The sequence below is a fragment of the Oratosquilla oratoria genome, chromosome 18, assembly GCF_046742065.1.
Source record: "Oratosquilla oratoria isolate Oo_2021 chromosome 18, ASM4674206v1, whole genome shotgun sequence".
Classification (NCBI taxonomy): Eukaryota; Metazoa; Arthropoda; class Malacostraca; order Stomatopoda; family Squillidae; genus Oratosquilla; species Oratosquilla oratoria.
The window spans coordinates 46281842-46303208 of NC_134794.1; the positions used below are offsets into that span (position 1 = coordinate 46281842).

The following is a 21367-nucleotide window of genomic DNA, read 5'->3' on the forward strand; positions in this document are numbered from 1 at the left end:
GTGACGTCAGTGCCTCGCCCCCTGCTGACGTCATTTGCGTCATCTCCGTTCACTCTAAGCTGGCGAGATTATTCGTCGCAACTACCAAGTAGTTGCTTCTTAGATTTTCACAATTGTTAATTCCAGATTTTAAAATATTCCGATGTTTTCCTTTGTCGTATGAGTGTGTATGGTGTAATTAGTTGACTTTCTGTAGTGACGTCACACATCTGAAAGTATTTGCAAGTCATCGAGTAGGATAAATTTACGCTTGAGAATTAGGTAAATGCGAAAGCTCTCTGTCTCTGTCTCTCTCTCTCTCTCTCTCTATATATATATATATATATATATATATATATATATATATATATATATATATATATATATATATATATATATATATATATATAATCAAATTAGGCACCCTGAGTCCACTGTTGAACAAAGGCCTTCATAGCATTCCATGATTCACACGACCGTTCCAACCACATTATTCCTGCAAACTTCTCTATATCGTCTCTCCACCTTATAACGTAAGAACTATCTCAGAAGACCACAGGCTAGAGAGTTTAATGGAAGAATTAGACAACATCAAGTGGGACACCGTAGGACTTAGCGAAGTCCGAAGAGCGGAAGAAAAACTAATGCAATTACAAGATGGTCACACCTGTTCTACTAGAAAGATCTTGTGGAGTAGGATTCTTGATAAATCGAGAGGTTGCTGGTAACGTATTCAAGTTCAGTAGTTTATCAGAATGGGTAGCATGGATTGTGATTAGGCTGCGTAAAAGGTACACACCTCACAGAGTTCAGACGATGAAATCGAGTCTTTCTATCAGGCAATGGGTCAAGAAAAATGTAAGTACACGTTGGTAATGGGCGACTTTAATGCTAAAGTGGGGAAGAAGATGGGAGATGAGTCGTGCATTGGGAAGTTTGGAGTACGTGAAAGAAATTACAAGCGAGATGTTAGTCATTTTTGTAGAGAACTACAACATGAGGATAATGAACACTTTATTCCAAAAGCGTGGAGGTCGTAAATGGACCTGGAGAAGTCCAAATGGAACAACAAAGAACGAAGTAGACTTCATATTAGGAGATGAGAGCAAGAGCGTTAGCAATGTTACGGTCATAAATAAAGTCAACATAGATAGTGACTAGAATGGTAGGTCGCACAACTAAATTCATTTTCAGGGCTGATAGAAATAAACTAGTTTTGAAATATAAAATAACTTGTGAAGGTTAAGGTTAATAAGAAATTTCAGATAGAAATTAAAAAGTGTTTGGTAAGTATAATAAAATCTTGAGAGGCTCCCTACCTCTGTGTCTGAAACGTAAATTTTACAATCAATGCATTCTGCCAGCTAAAATCTAAGGTTGTGAGACTTGGAAACTAACGAAGATGTTGGAGACAAAGTTAAGGACTGCACAGATAACAATGGAGAGATCAGTGATGGGAGTAACACAAAGAGACCGAAAGAGAGTACGTTGGGAGAGAGAGCAGATTAGAGTGAAAGATATTGTGGAGCCGGTGAAAGAAAGGAAGTGGAATTGGGCAGGTGCGAACGACTGATGAGCGATGGAACACGTGTGTTACTGAGTGGATACTGCGAGATGGGAAACGTGGAAGAGGATATATATGTATATATATATATATATATATATATATATATATATATATGTATATATATATTTATATATCTGTATATATATATATATATATATATATATATATATATATATATATATACATACACACACACACGGGTGAAGTCAGCTTGGATGGCGCTTGTTTTGGTTCCACCGGATAGGCGTTACCCTGCTGGATGTTTTTTTCAAGGTTCTGAGCACGGAGAAGGCGTCCGGAATAGTTACCGGAACAAACATTTCGGTTACCGGGATTTGCCAACCCTCTTGCTGAGTCCCTTCCTTACTACTAAGGGGAACGTACCCTCCCGCCAGGGTGTACTGTTCAGCTGGAAGTGAACCCGTCCCAACCCTCTTCAGTAGCGAATGGATTGCAGAATTTGGGGAAAGAGTCTGAATACGATGTTGTGGTCTTCAACCATCGCCCCCCCCCCCCCCCACACACACACACTCCTGGGGTGGTAGAGGGTAGAAAGCAAATCAGAGTCCTGTAGCATTTCAACCGAAATCTCATTGACAAGCCGCTTATTACACATTTATTTATTTATATATGTATTTGTTTAACCCAGAGGGACATGGGATGATAAGATTTTCTCTTGGCCCATGCCCAGGTTGTTGTACTGGGCTTTGCTGCAGCTACGGGATTGAACTGGATGGGTAGGAGGAGGAGGAGGAGGTCATTCTCTCAAGTCACCAAATATTTGTTGCGCAGAACGCCCTGTTACTGCGTAGCAAGATTATGTAACGATGCGTATTCACCGTATCCGCTTGCAGAGCGCGGCCCCATGTTACGCAATGTGGTGGCAGAACTTGGCGTCGTTTTGGACTCTGGTTATATAAACTCTTTGTTTGACGTGATTACAATTAGCGTGACCCCTGGCGCCACGGTTTCGCGCCCACGTATACTCAGGTGTCGATGAGTAACACACGCGCACATACAGACAGAACATAGATATATACGCACATATATACATTCTCTCATACATATATACCAAAAAGATCCTTTCCTCTGTATAAACCCAACTTAAAAGTTTATATAAATTAACAATCCAGTTTCGCGCCCACGTATACTCAGGTGTCGATGAGTAACACATGCGCACATACATACAGAACATAGATATATACGCACATATATACATTCTCTCATACATATACCAAAAAAGATCCTTTCCTCTCTATAAACCCAACTTCAAGTTTATATAAATTAACAATCCAGTTTTACCGTCTGGTACACTAGTCGATGATTAACACATATAATCTATGCTCCTCTAGAGTCCACACCTATACGAAAGCCTATTCCATGGAAGAGGCTAGGGTATAAGGGAGAAAGGAAAAGATTTCCTCTATGGATTATTCTAAACAGAGGTTAATGTCAGGATGTGTAGAGGGAAACGAACGCATCTACAAATGGGAACACAAGTATTGATGCACCAAGTATGTACAGAGAATTGCAGGAAAGGACATTAACAGACCGAATTGGAGAAAACGCTATAAGAAAAGGAAGATGATGCTTAGACCAGGTGTTCATTGTGAAGAAAATGAATAGACATGACAACAACTTCACCTTGGTTCAAAAAAGTATGGTAGAAATGTGAAACCCAACTCTCCCGACCTCCTTAACCACGGGAGCACTTCTCCACCGGAAAAAAAAAATCTGCGGTATGACTAGATTGAGCCCAAATATGGAGACGTCGATCTAAAGGAATTAATTCGCTGCAATTTCTTTACACCATTTCACCAGTTTAACTTCACCCGATGTTCGCGTCATCCACCCCAATCTCTACCTCTCCTCCCTCCCTCCCATCAAGCAACACAAGACCTCCACCACTGTCGTCCTCATTTCCACCTGTGCTTCCTGTAGGACTACAGGACACCTCATCCACCGCGACCTCGGTCCTTACCCGGAAGCGTTTCGTTTGCAGTGTGTCGTCATGCCCGTACCATTCCCCCCCTTGTCGCCTCCCAGTGATCGTGCTCTGTCTGTGTCGTTCCTGGGTCACATTATATCCCGTGACGTATGAGTGTCAGACATTAAGACTGTACTACGTTTAACCCTTCACACACGCATGCTCACGGGTGTACCATCTCTTTTTCTACATCCGTAATGCAGGGTTAATTATCCTAAAATGTCCCAGAACACGAAAGACTGGAGATACATATAAAAGTAAAGATACATAAAAAAAAATTGAAATGGGAAACTGGCAGCCCAAACGAATGGAAAAGCGGTTCCGGATAAAGAAAATATAAACCAATGAATAAAACAGTCACAGTTAACATGGACAACGAAACGAGATGACTACTACTGAAAATTTTCAAAAGTTACATTAGCACGCTTCAGTATTCGACACTGCCAAGTTTGAACATTAAGAATGAAAATAACTTGCGCGTGCCAAGTTGTTTCGTGTGTAAAAACTTGACCTCCAAGAAGTTTATTTCGTTTAATTTCATTACGCCAGACACGCAACTCAGAAGCGCTCATTTGATTCGAGTAAAAGTGACCCATGATCCGTGTGTGACTTAAAAAAATGTCGACACCTCGACTAGTCTCCTGGTTGGCCTTGGCAAGCCGTTTCGTCCTGCATCGTCGTCCCTTTCTCCCGTGAGGTTGCTTGCGATCACGAAGTTGGCGTTCTCAGCCTATGCAGAGTCGCACATCAACAGCATATCATAAGCTACAGGGATTCAGCGAAGGTATCAATTGGGACGAACTTCCCGCGGGGCTAAGTTGCACCGCGTATCGTTATTAACATTCCTGCCTACAATAGTCTGTCATTCGTGTCATGCATAGTCTCTCGGCACGCACGCATAGCAACAACACAATCGGACCTGGCATTGAACTGTGGCGAGCTGTGGCAAGGCCAGCCTGGAGCCATCGTATGAGCCCGCTAGAGAGAGAGAGAGGGGAAAAGACCAAAAACAAAATAGCAGTGGTCGGCCGAGCGTAGGCGACATCTTGTGCATTTGCCAACTTTTCTTTTACAGACTTCAACGTTCGTTCGTGTGTTGTTTTCTGACACATGTAGACCACGCATTCAAGGCTTTGTGCCAGTCGTGTGAGCCAACACCATTTAGGCCTTGACCACCCCCTCCCCCGCCCCTCCAGAAGATCTTGTTCGGTGAGAGCACATTCGTGCACATATGCTGTGGTTTTTTTTTCGAGAACACGATTTTTGTGTTGGAAAACGTTTACCTCAATAAGCTCTGAAAATTTATTTAATTGTTTATATAATATTTATCTGCATCTACATGTTTAATCACTCTTATTATGTGTACGACTAAACTTTGGCAGATATAAAAGAGCATGTTCCAGAGGTACAATGAATTGAGTTATTTGTATATACTGGCTTATTTCACATAACTGAAGACAGCATTTTATTATACAAATGGGATGGTCGTAGATTATTTATTTTCTGAATCGAACGCATGTCTAATAAGGCCTTCGATGATTGCAGTCGTCATCGTTGCTTTGTAGTACTTCCGTGTTTGACTGAGCATACCACCAACCCCGGCTGAAAGTGGCAAGACGCTGGGACAATTCTTTTCCAACGGGTCTTATCTAGTATTATTTTAAGAAGAGTCGATACGTTTATGTATTTAACACAGCCTAACCTATCCTTCAGGGTACCAAAAGAAAGCACACATACCCACCCACACACACACACAATATATATATATATATATATATATATATATATATATATATATATATATATATATATATATATATATATATTGTCTTACATACTTCAATATATATATATATATATATATATATATATATATATTGTGTGTGTGTGTGTGTGTCAGTTGCTGGGAAAACAATATTATCAGAAGTGCAGTGTGAAGGGAGTAGGGTAGGGTGGGGTCTGCTGGGAAACAATTTCGTTCTTGTCGGCCAGACGCCTTTCGACAAAACCAGGACGGCCTTCAAAGCACAGGCCTCTACGTCAGAGGGCCCTCCTCTCATAGTAGGTCGCACGTGTGCTTGCGCGCTCGTACACGTGAGCACACACGCACGCACGCACATACTTAAAGATGGTATCAGATAGTGCCGCTAAGTGAAAGTCCCATTTTCATTTTTGGATGGCTGAGGCTACATTATATGTATGTGTGTTCATTAATGATGAGTAACCGTGTTTCTTGTGGTTGAGTGGAATCGCCTGATGGGAACCTAGTGAGTTGAAGACGGCCCAAATTAACACGCCAAGGCGAAATGATAAGCCTAGCAGTATGTGGGTGTACGCGCCAGTCAATTTTATTCGTTCGGGATAGAGAAAGAGGGCGGACTTAGTCTGAACGAAGTCTGGATCGATGGAGACATTTTTCAGGCGAGTAGGCTGCATGATTTCGCCTCCGTTTTTAATTTTATTTTTCTCGCAAGATTCACATCATCGTTGTATGGCATTTTTGGAAATTTGTCGCTCTGTTAATGTTCTTGCATGCAATTGTACCGGCTGCATCGATACTTTACATTTGTTCATGCGTTTGTTTATATTCTAGCACCCATAGCCTCAATATGTTCAACATGTTGTGTAAGAAGCTTTCGGATAAACAGAATTACATAAAGATAGACAGCACAGAGGGAAGTGAAGAGAGCCGTGCGGATCTTCGGCGTTGCCCATTTTATGTAACCTAGAACAAGGCTCACTTACATAAAGAACTCACAAGTCCCTACCCCCCCTCACACACACACACTTATGTATCTTCAAGGTTTGAGGGTAAGCTAGAGTGAAAGAAACGTAACTCAGGATTAAGTTGATAACGAAAGACTTCGGTTTTTTTTAATCTCTAGATGATGGACGATTCGGTAAATGGTTTTGAGCAAGAGAAGGCGAATGGCGAACGCAAGTCGTAACGATGTCTCCGTCGTGTATGTTGATGCCATATCCTAACAGAATGCTGCTTTTATGCACCTGTGTGATGATAAACTATATACAGGGGTTATTATTGTTGTTTTGTTGTTTTCTTCGTAGCTTGCGAGTAGAAACCCAAAGATCATCGGACAATCGTGTTTTATACCACGGAAATTTATATCCAGTCTCATCTCCATGCATCCCATCCCATGGTGTCCAGTCAGTAACACCTCCCATCCTCCTTTCATATTCCTTCCTCACTTCCATTTGTACTCCTATATCGCTTCCACAATATATTTCACTAAAGCCCGCTCACTAATTTAGCTTGCCTCTTATATGTATGCGTGTTGATGCGTCTTCCGGCTGGAAGGGGAACCAGGTAACCAGATAGCCACACGGTTTCTGTGATGTCTGGGATCTGGCTGCATCTGCCAACCAGCTAAAGAACCCACCTCAGAAAAAAGTGACCTTGGGAAAAATGGAAAAGGATAGATTTGCAAAAGCAAGTCGGCCCTGTGGAAACAGGACGCCCGCACACCCAAACAAAATGTTATTTATGACGTAATTAGTTGATGGAGTAGGCCAGTGGGTTGGTCGTCACATTTTGTGGAATACATGTCTCGGTGACATATTCCCGTTGTGTGTGGGAAAATCATGCCAAAGTTTTTGTTTGCAGAACGTGCAGTTACCAGGCGTGGCTGGATTGTAGAAGTGAACGTAGAAATGTGTCGGATCGTTACGTTCACCCTGTACATAAGAGAACGGCAGTTGAACCCCCCCCCTTCCTCCGCCTCCAAAAACAAGTGGGACAAACGTCTTTCGTTCACAAAAGAGTTCAATCGGTCACGAACGTAATGAAATTGATTATGGTATATGGCAAGGTAGTGTCCTTAAGAAACGTAAGCAATTTTATTTTCTAGCTGTCGCCAGACGATTTTATTCAGACGTAAGTAATCTCCCTGCGTAGTGAAAGGATTCAATATCAACAAGTGACCCATGAAATATTTTGTGGATTTAATTCATTATTTGAGGTCAGGGTCGTAAACTACTGAAGCGTGAGTCAAACACTTGACACAAGTCGAGACGTGGATTTGCATTTCACACAGACGCGAAGCAAACATCCGCCTTCCTTGTCCACGGCCGGGGAGCGTTGGTGCTGCGTCCGAGGGACACAAGGCCACCAACCAACCGCCCCATCGCGTTACTACGGTGGAGTAGCATTCACCCTTCTTCCGGGAAAAGACCTAGCAGCCCGGGGAACGCCCAGAAAACACAGCAAGTGGGAGCAGCGTATAACAGGCGTGCTGGTTTCGCATTCGCTTAATTGTAGGTTCGAATCACGTGCTTCTCTCCATTGATTTTACTTGCCCTATAGTACCAACAGCATAAGGGAAAGGTTTCGTCTTTGGTCGTTGCTACTCAGCGCCTCCTGGCGGAAGTTCCTCACAACATTTTCATAAATTTTGTGACATGAAATTTGCAAAGTATTACAAATGATTACAAAGGAGGAGCATGCCGATAGAGAACATTTGGTCCATAACTAGGTCGGATATGACAAAATTATGAAAATGATAAACAAGTAAAAATAGTAATATTAATAGTAATAAATAAATAGGTAAGGTTAAGTAATAAACAATCAGGTAAATAGTAAATAAAAATAAAGATATAATAAACAATATAAATGGCAGCCATTACAGTATCTTGCTTAGGTGTTTATCTAAACGAATCTTAAAGCTTCAAACTAAACTACATTGCACTTCCTCCGCAGGAAGTTTATATTCCATTTATTGCCTACACGGTTGGCGAAGTTGTTTCTACCTACTTCCAAATTAAATCCATATTCTGGCAGTTTGAGACCATCATTTCTTGTCGGATTTGCATTCAGTGTGGAAATTTCGTCACTTTCGATGTTGTCAGTTTCCTTTAGAATCTTAAAGACCTGTATCAAATCACCTCTGAGTCTACGCTTTTTAGGGAAAATAAGATTCATATGTTTTACTCGATTTTCATAGGATTTATTTTTGATATTTGGAATCAGTTTTGTGGCTCGCCGTACCTTACTAATATATCGTGATATTTTGTTCTTCATTGATATTACATCCTAATGTCATATTTTGTCTTCTACCGACATTCTATCATAAAGAGATATTTTGCACTACACTGACATATTGTCCTAAATTATTGCTTCACCCTACTCTGTTATCCCTATCAAACTCTATTTCCCCTTCGCGTGTGAATCCCCTCAGAACCTTAAAGCTTGTGACGTCTAGAAAAGAGATACCAAGGATCAAGAAATTGGCATCCCAGTTGCGTGCACAACTGTGATATCTTTTCATAGATCCCTATGGCTCTACTGTTCCAACACGAACCAGCGTAGATCCTCGGAAGGATCCCACAGACTACGTGACGGCTTCTACGCTCCATCTCCTGTAGGACCTTGTAATTCCGAACAAGTTCCTCCGATCTCACCCTACCCACATCGTTACCTCCCGTAGGAACAATCGTAACCGTGTTCGTCCGCCTTTGCTTTCTGATGGTCTGGGTACAATCGGCGATCCCACGGATTGGTTGACATACAAGTTTAGTCTTCCGCTGCTAGATGTCATCATATCCTCGCACCACGGGGGGTCTCCCACAACCAAGAACTGATTTACAGCCACCTCATCTTCCGACAGAGGAAAGCGATTGTCTACAGCTAGCGGTTGCTCTGCAGGGCACCCGTTTATCGGACGCTGGCTCGACAAACGGGACCCCACGGAGCGCCACTCGCTCACGGCAGTGGCAGAAGTGGAGGGGGAACGCGCTTTGGGTTGTGGGGAGGATCCACTCTTCTCACAGCGCGCACTCTTGAGAAGACAAGTTTCCTCTTCACACATCCTGAGACGGTCCTTAAGGTTCACACAACCTTTACAAGCCATATCGCTCCTCTTTCGGCAATACAAACGGCAAAGAGAAAATACAAGTCAACAAAAACAAAAGTGACCACTAAATAAACTAAATACACGCAGCTTACTCTGCTTACCTTATACTTTTACTCCTACTTTTGGAGTACAGTAACAGACTGTGTATTGATATAAATCCCTGAAACACTACACTTTATCTTATACCTGTAAATGTATAACGTATACAATTACAAGAAACACCACAAACATTTGTCTCTATTATAATATATAAACTTCACAGGAAGTAATAAAATTAACAGGAGGTATTCACTAGCTGGTGTCTCGGCAGCTGAACGAGTTCATTAGCTGAGGTCTCGGAAAAGACTGAGCTGAGGTCTCTGAACAGATTTCCTCGTGGGGGGCCAGTGTCGATGAGACCTGAGCAACTGATTTCAGGTGATGTGCTTCGTGGGTGTAATGAGATCCTTGTTCAGTTTGGGTCCTGCGAAAGTAATAATAGTTTGCCTTTCCACGTGAAGGTTGTCACGGAGAGAGACAATGTGGACTGCGCCGGCGTGTTAGTGAAATAACGCTATCCCTGGCAGATGTTCCTATTTGATGATAATGATGACCGTGAAATTTCCAAAAGTGATAGAGATGCCGTTATCGTATCAAAGATGTGATTTGAAAGGATATTTTCTAATTGGTCTGATGATAACGAATACATCCACGTGAATTGGTAAGCGTTTCAAGTGTTATTTCTTGAAATGTGAGTTCTGGTCCCAGAAAGTTCCATTAAAGAAACATCTTATTCGTACATCTATGGTAAAATTTTAGGATATATAAATTGGGATACAGTAGAAAATAACGTTGACAGGAGACCTTTTGGGATGCTGGATGGTGTATCCAGTTGTATTTCGCCAGTAATTAACATATTCCCGGCGACAAAATGATATTTTCTGGGCGTGCAACCAAAAAAGTTTGAATTCGAGACTCATTAATACAAACTTGGGATTGCATAAAAGCCTTAGGCAATCAAAAGGGACACTTGCATCTCATTAGAATCACTTGGCGATGACCAAATATGACTAAAGGGGAATTTAGACACAATTACTTATGGGGTTAAATATAGTAGATAGTGGGAACTCCCATAGTAAAGTCGTCAGAAGTTGTTCTTTGGGTAGTAGTCCTTATGGTTAATTTATTTACACCAGTACACCTGTGCCCTGTCTGTAAACAAGGACAGGATACATGTATACATGCATTGCACGGAGGTATATGAAACTACGTAGACCTAGTCTAGAGACAAGAACCGTCTCGTGCTCTATCCATTTCATCACTGTTATCCTTATCACAGCTGGTTATTGTAGATTTAACATTTAGACACGACTAATCGATTGTCTTATCGTGATATCAACTCGGTCCTATTGAAAGTTACAAAACCATTCAGTAGGGATTCTGACATAATTAAATGAAGCCCGCTTTGGGTTTGGAGGTAGCAAGCTCTTGTATAAAATCGGCCGGTATCAGAACGAACCAAGTTTCTCCGGTCACGGAGGAGCCGAAAGATGTTTGCACTGAGCCGATGGGTATCGATTTTGTCCCCGCGAAGTTAACGAAACGAGTGAGACTTGGTCCGCCACTAAAACACATGGAAATTCTGGGACATCATATGAACTGGCATTAAACAATGATATATGAAGCTTTAAAATCACATGTATGAGAGTGTATGTGCGTGTCCGCGAGCATTTTGCAGTGAAAAACGTGATTCAATTGTATGTGCAGAGCAGTGCATAATTTGCAAGAATTGAATCCGTTGGAATTGAGAATAGAATAAATGTTTTATTGTGATGATTCTTGTGTATTAGCAGTGTACATGTAAATTTTGTCATTGCTCTATCTGGTATGTTTGATTTTTATGATATTTTGACCATTCCCCATTTTATTTCGATGCTGTATGGAGTTGGTTTAAAGTTTAAAAACAAATCTATAAGACGTGTAGATTGGGGGAGAGGTGGGCACGTAGCCAAACTTGCGTAACGGACCTCCATTGACAATGTTGCCAACTTGTAGGCCGAGCGTTCGTAGTATTCTTGTCAGTTTGTACGAAAGATCGGCTGTTCGTGCACGTTTGGGAAGAAATGCTCTGTACAGCCCACGTATAGTTCATTTTAGGGCGTCTACTGTATAAGAAGACGAGCCAAGGAGGTAGATTAGCTTTATGGCATTGGAAACCCAATGGTGTACGCACGTGTGCGTTCGAGTAGTGTAGAAGTCGTAAAGACGTATCAAAGGCAGTTGAAAGGATGTTTAGGGGTAATGTTTTTTGTTTTCTTCTATTTATGGTAATGACATGTAACCTTGTTTGTCGGTCTTATTTTAGGTGAATCACTTGGGATGAAGGAATATGTATTTGTCAACATTTGCGTCAAATATCAATAGAAATTCGAAAAGGTTGTCTGGCTAGGATGTTTATCAACATGTTGTATCGTGATGCAACCTGTACCAACAATTAAGACTTATATGATGCCTTGATTTATTTATTTATTTAGGTTTATTGTTTTGTATCGAGAAAATAAGTGATTTGCATAATACCAAAATGACGCTCGTATGGGGTGAAGATGCTGTTAGTGATAGATATTGGAACAGAAAGTACATGTGTTGAACCCAAATTTTAATTTATTTGGTAAATATTCCGCGCGCGTGTGTGTGTGGTACACACGTGAACCCCTGACGACATTGGGCCTCTAAGCGACTCCAAGGTCATGTATGTCCCCATAGCCGCGGGCCTCTGTTTAAACTTTTTTTTTTTTTTTTAATCCAGTTCTGATATTATATTTATTCGCGAAATTAATATAACTAGTCTGGACTCTGGAGTATATATTGCGTAAAACAGGTAATTAGGAGTGGATATTAGAAAATGGTTGATTGTGTGTGCATATATATATATATATATATATATATATATATATATATATATATATATATGTGTATATATATATATATATATATATATATATATATATATATATATATATGTATCAATGCCTCCTAGATAAATAATGGTAACCAGGAGATGCTTAAGAACCCGTGAATCCAGTGGTTCTTGCAAAACCTAAACTTTAAAATAAGCAAATAAACAGTGCAACCAGCTTGCTCGTTATTCTGGTAATGGAGTTGAAAATGAAGAGCTACTCCAGGATGCGCGTAGCTGCGACAGAAGCCGTCACCTTGGCCTTATTATGCCACTTGGACTGTAGGGAGGGGGGCAGATAAGTTACTGATGGGAATCGGAAAGAAGTGCGGGAATCGAACCCACATATAAGCGTATACAAGACCAGCACGCTTTCGATTACGTGGCCGGCGAAACCATCAATGAAGTCACTCATACCTTAGCTCCCAGTCCTATCTTATGTCATTGCCAGAAAAAAAAAAATGTCCCAGTTTCGTCCAGGGATTCTACTTTCAAGACGACGAAAATAATCGAGTCGCGAGCATTCGGAGGAAAGGGATCTCTACTTCGGACTGGGTTTTGTAGGCTACATGGCGCCGGCTCAACGCGATGGAGTACGTGGAGGTGGTGAAGCGTTCACGTACATGCCGATAGGAATGCTGCACGTGAACTGGGTGCTCGGGGAGGTGGTGGATGGGTAGGGGGGATGAGAGTCGACCGAAGAGTGGGGGTGAGGGTGTGGGGGGGTGAGAGCAGAACGAAGAGTCGGGGCGGGGGTGAGGAGATGTAGCTTATATAAACGGTGGGAGGGAGTGGAGGAAGAGGAGGGGTGCTGTTGCCATCCACGCTTCGTACCCAGGCCAAGTAGCGAGTCATCAGGTCTCTCTCAACCACTCTCCCACTCCCTCTCGGACCCCCCTCCCATTTACACACACACACACACACAATCCCTCTCTTTCACAATTCGTTTCTACTATCTATGTCTTCCTCTTTTCTCGTTCTTCGATATCATATACAACTACCCTTCCTTCTTTGTTAGTATTATTTTTCCTGTCCGTCTCATCTTTCCCCGTCCTGCCTATGGTGTACATGTACCCCACAAGCATTCTAGTATCGGTGCAAACTTGCCTCTTGACTTGATGCGTATTGCCTGTGCACAGTTACATAACTGCTCGACGTAATCTGCTAAATATTTGCTCAATTTACGGTGGTTGGCGTTTATTTTCGCCTCGTATGAAAAATGCATTTCATGTTGATTGTGGAATAGTTTAGAAATCGTTTAAATATCAGGAAAGGAACAAAAGGCGGTATGATAATACAAGGATTTATATGGCAGTCGTTTTAAGAGGCAATTCAAATTCATAAAAAAACGGTTAATCAGACTCCACACCCAGCCGACTGCTGTGCTTTCGCACCGAAAAGCTGTCACGTGACCCGGGCGGCACGTGAACCTGCTTGCACGTGATGCGGGCCGATGGTATCTCCGTTGCAGAATTTTGCCTGCAAGAAATATGTATATAAGTTAGACATTTGTCATTTTTAACAAATGTGAGAATGAAGTAGAACAATTGACGTGTCACTAATTTGGTTACATTTCATGGCATTTCAGAGAATGTTGTAATAGCTGTATTCAGTCCGAGAGTGATTAGTTGTAGTATAAGGTGTAGGATATATGATGAATGCCTTTAGAATGCGTATCAGAACTCCGATGGGTGCTGTGGTGACAAGACAAGCTGCATGAGTCACAGCCACGTCTGGGTGAAAGTAACATTGTAAGACATGGAACAAGCAGGACCAAGATATGCATATTACAACGCAACACTCATGCAGTGTACTCCCTTCACAGTGGACTTCACAGAATAGACTACATCCTAATTACGAAAAAATAAAAATGATAAATTAACTGCAGCTTGCAGCATGACCCACATACCAGACAAAACAATATATGCAACAATGCAAAAGTGTTGAACAAAACCTACCACAGATGCTTCCTACATCGTGACAAACACCTTCACCTGTGGACACAGGCATCGCTGTCGACGCTTACATAAGTAGACGACGCCTACACGACGAAAACACACCCTTCCCCCCTTTGCACCTGCAGGTTGTAACGTGGTACCTGCGGATCTCGAAGGTGCTGGGAACGCCACTTCCTTAAGTAAGATCTGTTGTTCGGTGTGTGATCTTGTTCTACTGCGGCTCTTATTCGGTGTTGCTGTCCAACCCAAAATACTAATTTCCGCAAATAAAGTGTTTGCAAAACATAATGACTGTGAAATTCTAATTATGACTGGTATTATTACTATTGTTTTTTCTATTATTAATTGTAGTTTTATTACTAATGTTTTTTATTATAATTTTGTGAATTAAGTGTTAAGTCTAAGTGAAATTAGTTAAAGAATGAGAATAAATAAAAAGTGCATTATGTGTGCCACGGCTTTCAACAATTGAAATGGGACATACAAGAAGGAAGGATATGTACGAGGAAAGGGGATTGAGGAGTCGAATGGCGTATCGAGTACTCCCCTACCCCCTACCCCCCAGCTCGTCGAACGAGTCTTGGTGTGGTTCTCAAGTTGCGGCAGATTTGCCGGTTGCACGAGCTCAAACGCTGCGAAGTTGCATCGAGTTGCAGGCAATCCGGCACGGTCGCCTTTGCAAGCAGGATGGGCTTGGAGGAAGCCACTGTTGCCTTGTGGGTCGGGAGGAGGGTTGAAGGGGTGGGTTTGCAAAATAGATTTGAATTACCTCCAAGTGGTGTGTTACTACACCGAGTTTTAATGCAGCCATTGTAATCCATTACGTATACACAGTGTGTATATTACTGGCATATTCTTCATCACCCGTTCAGAAATGGGTGGTATGTAGGCTGGAGGAAATCTACTGCCTGCGAAGGGTCACAGGTCAGTCAGTGTCTGTCGAGCAGCTCTGCTTGCAGGCTACGCTACATGGGCACCAGCTTTCGAAACCGCATAAGTCGTATCCAGCCGTACGATCCATGTATCACCGTTGCTTTTTCATATATTAACCCAGTTTATCGTTACATTTTGCTCACAAAACGGTATGTCCTTCGACTTCTTTTTATCAGTGAGCAAGTTATTCTGTCGGGCAAGTGTTATGTAACTAGCTTAAGTGTTACGCAACTGACGTACCATACAGGTGTCCATGTCACAGTAAACTGGTGTTTGCAAACAAAAGTTCATACCTAGATCGAATACATCTGCAAAACGTTTATTGATATCAACTCATTATTTTGACAGTTGCGCTCCGTCCTTGGGAAGCACCCCATGTAGCAAGTCTTTGTTGCAATGGAGTGTGGGGTAGGGGGAGAAGAGAGGGGGGGCTCCATGAACGGGGGGCGTAAAAGGTGGGGGTGGGTGTTGAGGAGGGATGGGCAAAAAGGGGGGCGGGGGATAGCTCTTTCTCGCGTTCACCCTCCCTTGTGCGTCTGCGCTGTGCGACTGGCAGCTACGCTTATATAATTGAGAAACCTGCCACACGCATCAATTTCTATATCTCTTTTTGAATATCTATCGTATAGTTTAATCCGTTATTATGCTGATTTTTTTTATACAAACTACTTGGACTTAGTCCTTAAATTAGGGACAACTAAGAGTTCATGATATACATCGGAGGGCGATGAAATAAAAAAACAGAAGAGTGAGCAGCCTGTTCGGCCGAGTACCTAAAGCGGCGCGCCAGACGAAACTCTCCCAGAGCTCTCGCACGGGCGTCCTTGTTTACATCACGTGACCAACTCTCCGTCTCCCTTCCTCCACCACTGCTATCACTGCCGCCGCTACTCCAGTCTTCAGGATATCGTCAGTATCAGTGACACCGGACCGTAAACGTACGTGTTTGTGAAGTGTGGTGACGACGAGACACGGATAGAGTGAAGTGCTACATAAAATAAACAAAGGCTGAACTCTGCCTGATTAACAGTGACAAATACTATGTGCTGTGGTGTGAGTGTGATGGTCAGTGGTGTCAACATTTTCGGAATACATAATCTCAAATTGTGTGAACCTTAGTGATCGAGGATTGTGGTGTAAAAGATTAACGTGACAGTGCCGTAAGTACGCTTTCTTAATCTTGTTGAGATGTGTGAGAAGTTAATTTTATGTGGTATTAGTGAATGTGTATGTGTGGACTTCCAAATGTGATTAACAGTTTGGATGGTCTTACAAATTCGTGATGCACTTTGGGATAACGAAAGTGATATTTTTGTCTACAGCTGTCCACCATTGTTTGGCATGACAGTTTTTATTCAGCATGGCAAATGCATGACATAGTAATTAACGTAATATACGTAGATAGGTTATAGCTGTCTTATCCTACGTGCCATCCTTGTTGCTGGGATCCATCGTAATATGCTTAGGCACGTAATTATGAAGTAACGTGTTGGTCGACTCACCGTGAGTTGAGTTTTCCATTCACCTTATGGATGAATGTGTGTTCGAACTGAACCACCGTGACACCAAACACTATTTTTCTTCTTGACTTAGAACCATCCCGATAGTGTTTGATTAGCGACAGGAGTCAGTGGGCAACAACAACTAAGAGTTGAGCTCGGCGTCTTTGATAAAGATTAGGATTTTTTTTTCTCTTCGTAATTCAATGATTGTATGAAATGTCTATTTTATTATTATTGCGGGCCCTGGTGGTGTTAACCATATATTTTCTCTAATACCGATTATCTTTTTCTTCTACCAACACTCCAAGGAACATCACCGCAGAGAATAGAGAAATATTTCTTTAAAGTGACAAGTTAACGAAATTACTTGGTTTCTATGGATGAGTAAAGTTATATTGGCCTCATTCATGTGATGGTGCACACCAGTCACAATCATCTTTAATAGGTGACTGCTCTATGAAAGTTTCACGTAAACACATTTTTCACGTCTCTCAATTTTGCATTTTAAATATGTACTTATTCTATGGAGTTACTACATTCGAAGCTTTTGGACAACTTAAGTTTTATGTTGAATATCCGTATTATTGTGACTGGAATTTTACTCATACTAATTCCAAACTATAAATTTCCTCATTACTGAAGAAAATACCTTTATTAATAATAATTATTTTATGCTACAGGTGATTTTGACATTCATCATATAGGAAGGAAATATTTTCTCTCATATTGAAAACAATAAAAATGTGCAAAATTTACTTAATTTCTCATCCAAGACTGATTGTGATAGCGAGGTGTAGGTTGAAATAAAGTGGCCAGTGTCAAGTGTGTGATAAATTCATATTTGGCGTATAGTGTGCTGTACTAGTAGTAATGCTCTGCTGGATGGTAACCTGAACGTAGGCGGGCTATTCTTGGTTGACTCGAACGTTCTAAGTCGATGTCTCGAGGGAAGGGGGGACGGGGTGTTTGTTGTATTAGAGTCATTGGTGAGCAAGTTTGTGGGTTTGAGTAGGATGTCAGCTTGCTTTGGTTTCAACATGGGTTTTGTCTGTACTGTGTGACTGCAGTTGAGACGAGAAGGTTGGGAGTGTAGAAGTCCTGCTACTCGTTTAACATTTCAATCCTTTTCACCGTAGGGCGGAGTGTATATGGTCTTAATGTGAAGAACCTTCTCAGTGTTGAATAAACTCGTGTGGTGTCTGGATATATCTCGTGTTATGGAAGGTTGGAGGGAAGTGTGATGGAAGGAGAGGTGCACCTGTTGGAATGACCAGCTTTGATCGACATGGAGAACATTGTCTGGAGAGCGGTTGGAAGTTTTTGTAAAGTCGGGAGTTATCCTCCCAATGCTGGACATGGGGTTACTTGCCCCCTTTACAAGTCGTTCGATTTGTCTTCCTGGTTAATATTGTCACGAAAGTAAAAGCTTTGTTTATAGAATATGTGCAGTGTGATAGGTTCTTCTGGAAGTTGGAGTCAATATGATCGGTCGGTATGCTGCACCGACGTCTTTAGAAAGTTTCATTTGGAGCCTTCGAGTGGCAACTGCGCCTCGCTGCCTGCAAGTAGGACGGCGCGTTACATAAGGGGTGCAATGCACTTTTCACTGCAGTTTCGGGCGCGACAAGCCACATTTTGTCGGCCATTAACAGTCAGATTACATTTAATGTAACACGGGGTTGTGTACATTTGGTAAATAGTACAAATTCAGTGGGATGGTTGGTTAACTGGTCACGAAGAAAAAGTTTGACCCAGAGTTTTTCATTATATAAATTGTCTAATATTATATATTAATGTGTGTGTGAGTGAGTGGGAGTAGGAAACAGAATACTTAGTCTGAGTTTATTCCTGACTAGTTTCGCAGGTTTGAAAAAGCATACCTGAGAATCTAGTCAGAAATAAATTTAGACTAAGACCCCTGTGTTTCCTACTCCAACTTACGTCAACCTGTCAATATATATGTATGTATATATATATATATATATATATATATATATATATATATATATATATATATATATATAATTTAGGGCTGTAAACTTAATACTACGTTGAGAATTATATATTACCTACTTGACCAAGAAAAAGAAATATTAACGTGAGAACTGTAACGTGGATCAGTTTATTCGTGACTATACATGACTTCTGTAGACTACGTTTGTGGTAATATTTGGGAATGGAAGAGGTCAGTAGAATTAAATCTACGATTAACGTAGAATGCTTTCCAGACAGTACTGTAGAAGCGAAAAAGGCACACTGAACCAAGCATGAATAAGTGGCATGTTGCATCCACATTTGAAGATATTGCAGAGCCAGGAGACATGAGGTATATCACATATAAAGGAATATTTGTTCAAAGCGACCAACAACTCGCAACACAACGCTGAGAGAAGAAAAGGTGTTGAACAAGCGTGGGGGAGCACAGTGGAACCTACCTTTTCAGCTTACAAACATTTCGTGAGGTTCGCCATGCATCTCAAGATAAACCTTTTAGGTTTGTGGTCAAAATTGGGTTACACCAAGAGCGGAACGGTTACATACAGACAGTGACAGGCCAGAGACTCTAGAGTTTCAAGAAAGTCAATCAAAGGCTCTTATCTAAGAAGCAACAGAGATTGCTCTACATGAATTTGGAAGATTGCTGCAGGACCCGGCAACAGCCGAACGCTGCTCCACTTACATGAGGATGGGGATTCCAACGGTACTATGGTAAAAAACGACCCTACATCCAAATCGCTTGTTCCCTGTAGGTCGCCGCCGGACATGGAACCGCATGTATTGGAATGCCTCACATGTAATCAAGTGCTTGGTGATGTGAATAAATGTAACATGAGGAAGGTGTGTAACTAGTTCGTGAAGATTCTGAATAGAGGTTTATGTTCGAAACCTTGGAGGGTGTGTTTCAGATCATTTCTACATAGTGAAGTGTTTGGTTTGAAGCTGAGAAGAATGGTGTTCCAGCAAGGGAATACCTTTGTTATTAGTAGCTTTAATTTCTATGTGTTATAATAGGAAATAAACATGGTTAGCAGGTTATATGTTTCTTTAGCGTTGGTGTTGGTTTCTTCGCATGTAGATTTACAAAATAGAATTGCTGATGAGTACTTCTGTTCATGTCCTGCATTATTGAATCTCAATGCGTTCATATAGATTATATGGTGTACGTGATCGTGTCATGTATACATCAATATATTATTATTATTATTTTGTAAGGCGAGTTAAATGGCGTGTAATACTTATGCATTATACATTTATAGTCACCGGCCCGCATTAACAAACAACACGGAATAAGCATAGCAACAAAGTACAGTTACCCGGGATGGAGTTCAAGAGAGGACATACAGCGCCATACTCAGTACTACCCTATCCTACACTCACAGTTTCCAGACATCAGTTCAAAATCTCCTTAATGAGTGATTTGTGGGTTTCACATGTGGCAAGGGTCGGTTTGCTGAAGGTGCTGGTCTATTGCAAGAAAACAGGCCAGCGGATGAATACTTCAGTGACGTGGGGCGGGTGTACAGCTTGTGAATACGTGGATGGCTTCACGCGGAAGGGCTGAAGGTGGTGGCTAGGGAAGTATTGAGGGTTGAAGCCGGGCGGCAGGAGCCAGGTAGACCGTTGAGGTGTGACTGAACACCATAGTCCCCCGGTTCTACAGCTGTGGCCCCGTTTAATAGACTCCACGCGCAGACTGTGGTCGTGGGACTGATCCGTCACTTGATCGGTTGCGGGATTGTGTACATGTTAACCTTGCACGACAATACGGATCATCGGTTCGTGTGAAGCCAGTACTCCCCGCTCCTGATTGCGGCTACGTAGCGAGTTGTAAGTGTGGGGAAGGGAGAGAGGGACCACTTGCTTTCCGTCTGCCAAACAGCGTTCAAGTTCGTTCACCTTTCGAGTTGATTCCACCGAAAAAATTTATTCGTGTCAAGCCAGCTGCTGTTCATCTTTCCACATGTGTGTGTGTATTGGGTGGGGTGGAGGTCGTCCAAATACCCGCAACTCACATCGTAGGGAAATTAAGAATTCCCTTGTCCATGTCTGTGTGTGTGTGTGATGTGTGAGTGTGTGTGGAGAAGTATAGTGTTAAAACAAGAAATTTCTCGACTTGTTCATTAAGTTGATTTTGTTTAGTACGTCGATCGCATCACCACAAGACATACTTGTGATAAGACGTTAAGATAGTTTGGTCTCTGGCCAACAATTTGATATAACAAATTTACATTCAAGGGAGTTTCGAAGATATTTCCCGTAAGTGCATGCCCAATGTGTGAATGAATACACGCGAAATAGGAAGGAATGGAAGGATAAGTCTCTTGATTTGTGCATGTGGCCTGTATGCTGCCTTCAGGAATCTCCTCTCGGCTCGTGATAGCTTTCTTCACGATCGAGATAATGATAATGTTCAGCGTTGAACAACCAGTGAAATAAAAGGGTGAAAGTAATATAGTGCGGGGCATATTTTTAAGAGTGGCCTCGTTTTATGAAAATATTGTGTACGGTAGAGGGAGAACTCGTTTCTAAATTAAAACTTTTTTGAGGGAAGCGTTCTTCCGTACAGCAACTTTCACCCAAACAAATCTGCATTTGAAAACATATATTTTTTTTTAACGAAGCGGCCATTTTGTGACAC

General features: G+C 41.7%; 1 protein-coding gene across 2 annotated transcripts in view; it reads left to right on the plus strand.

The window, feature by feature from the left end:
• LOC143035198 (serine/threonine-protein kinase VRK1-like) overlaps positions 1-21367 on the plus strand; it is a 134599-nt gene that overhangs the window by 86833 nt on the left and 26399 nt on the right. Inside the window, exon 1 of one of the 2 annotated variants that reach the window (XM_076201893.1) lies at positions 16112-16386. The exons of the other annotated variant lie outside the window; for it this stretch is intronic. The gene's annotated coding sequence lies outside the window, so the exon portion shown is untranslated. Of the gene's footprint in view, positions 1-16111; positions 16387-21367 lie in introns of those variants that run through there. 2 annotated transcript variants of the gene reach the window in all.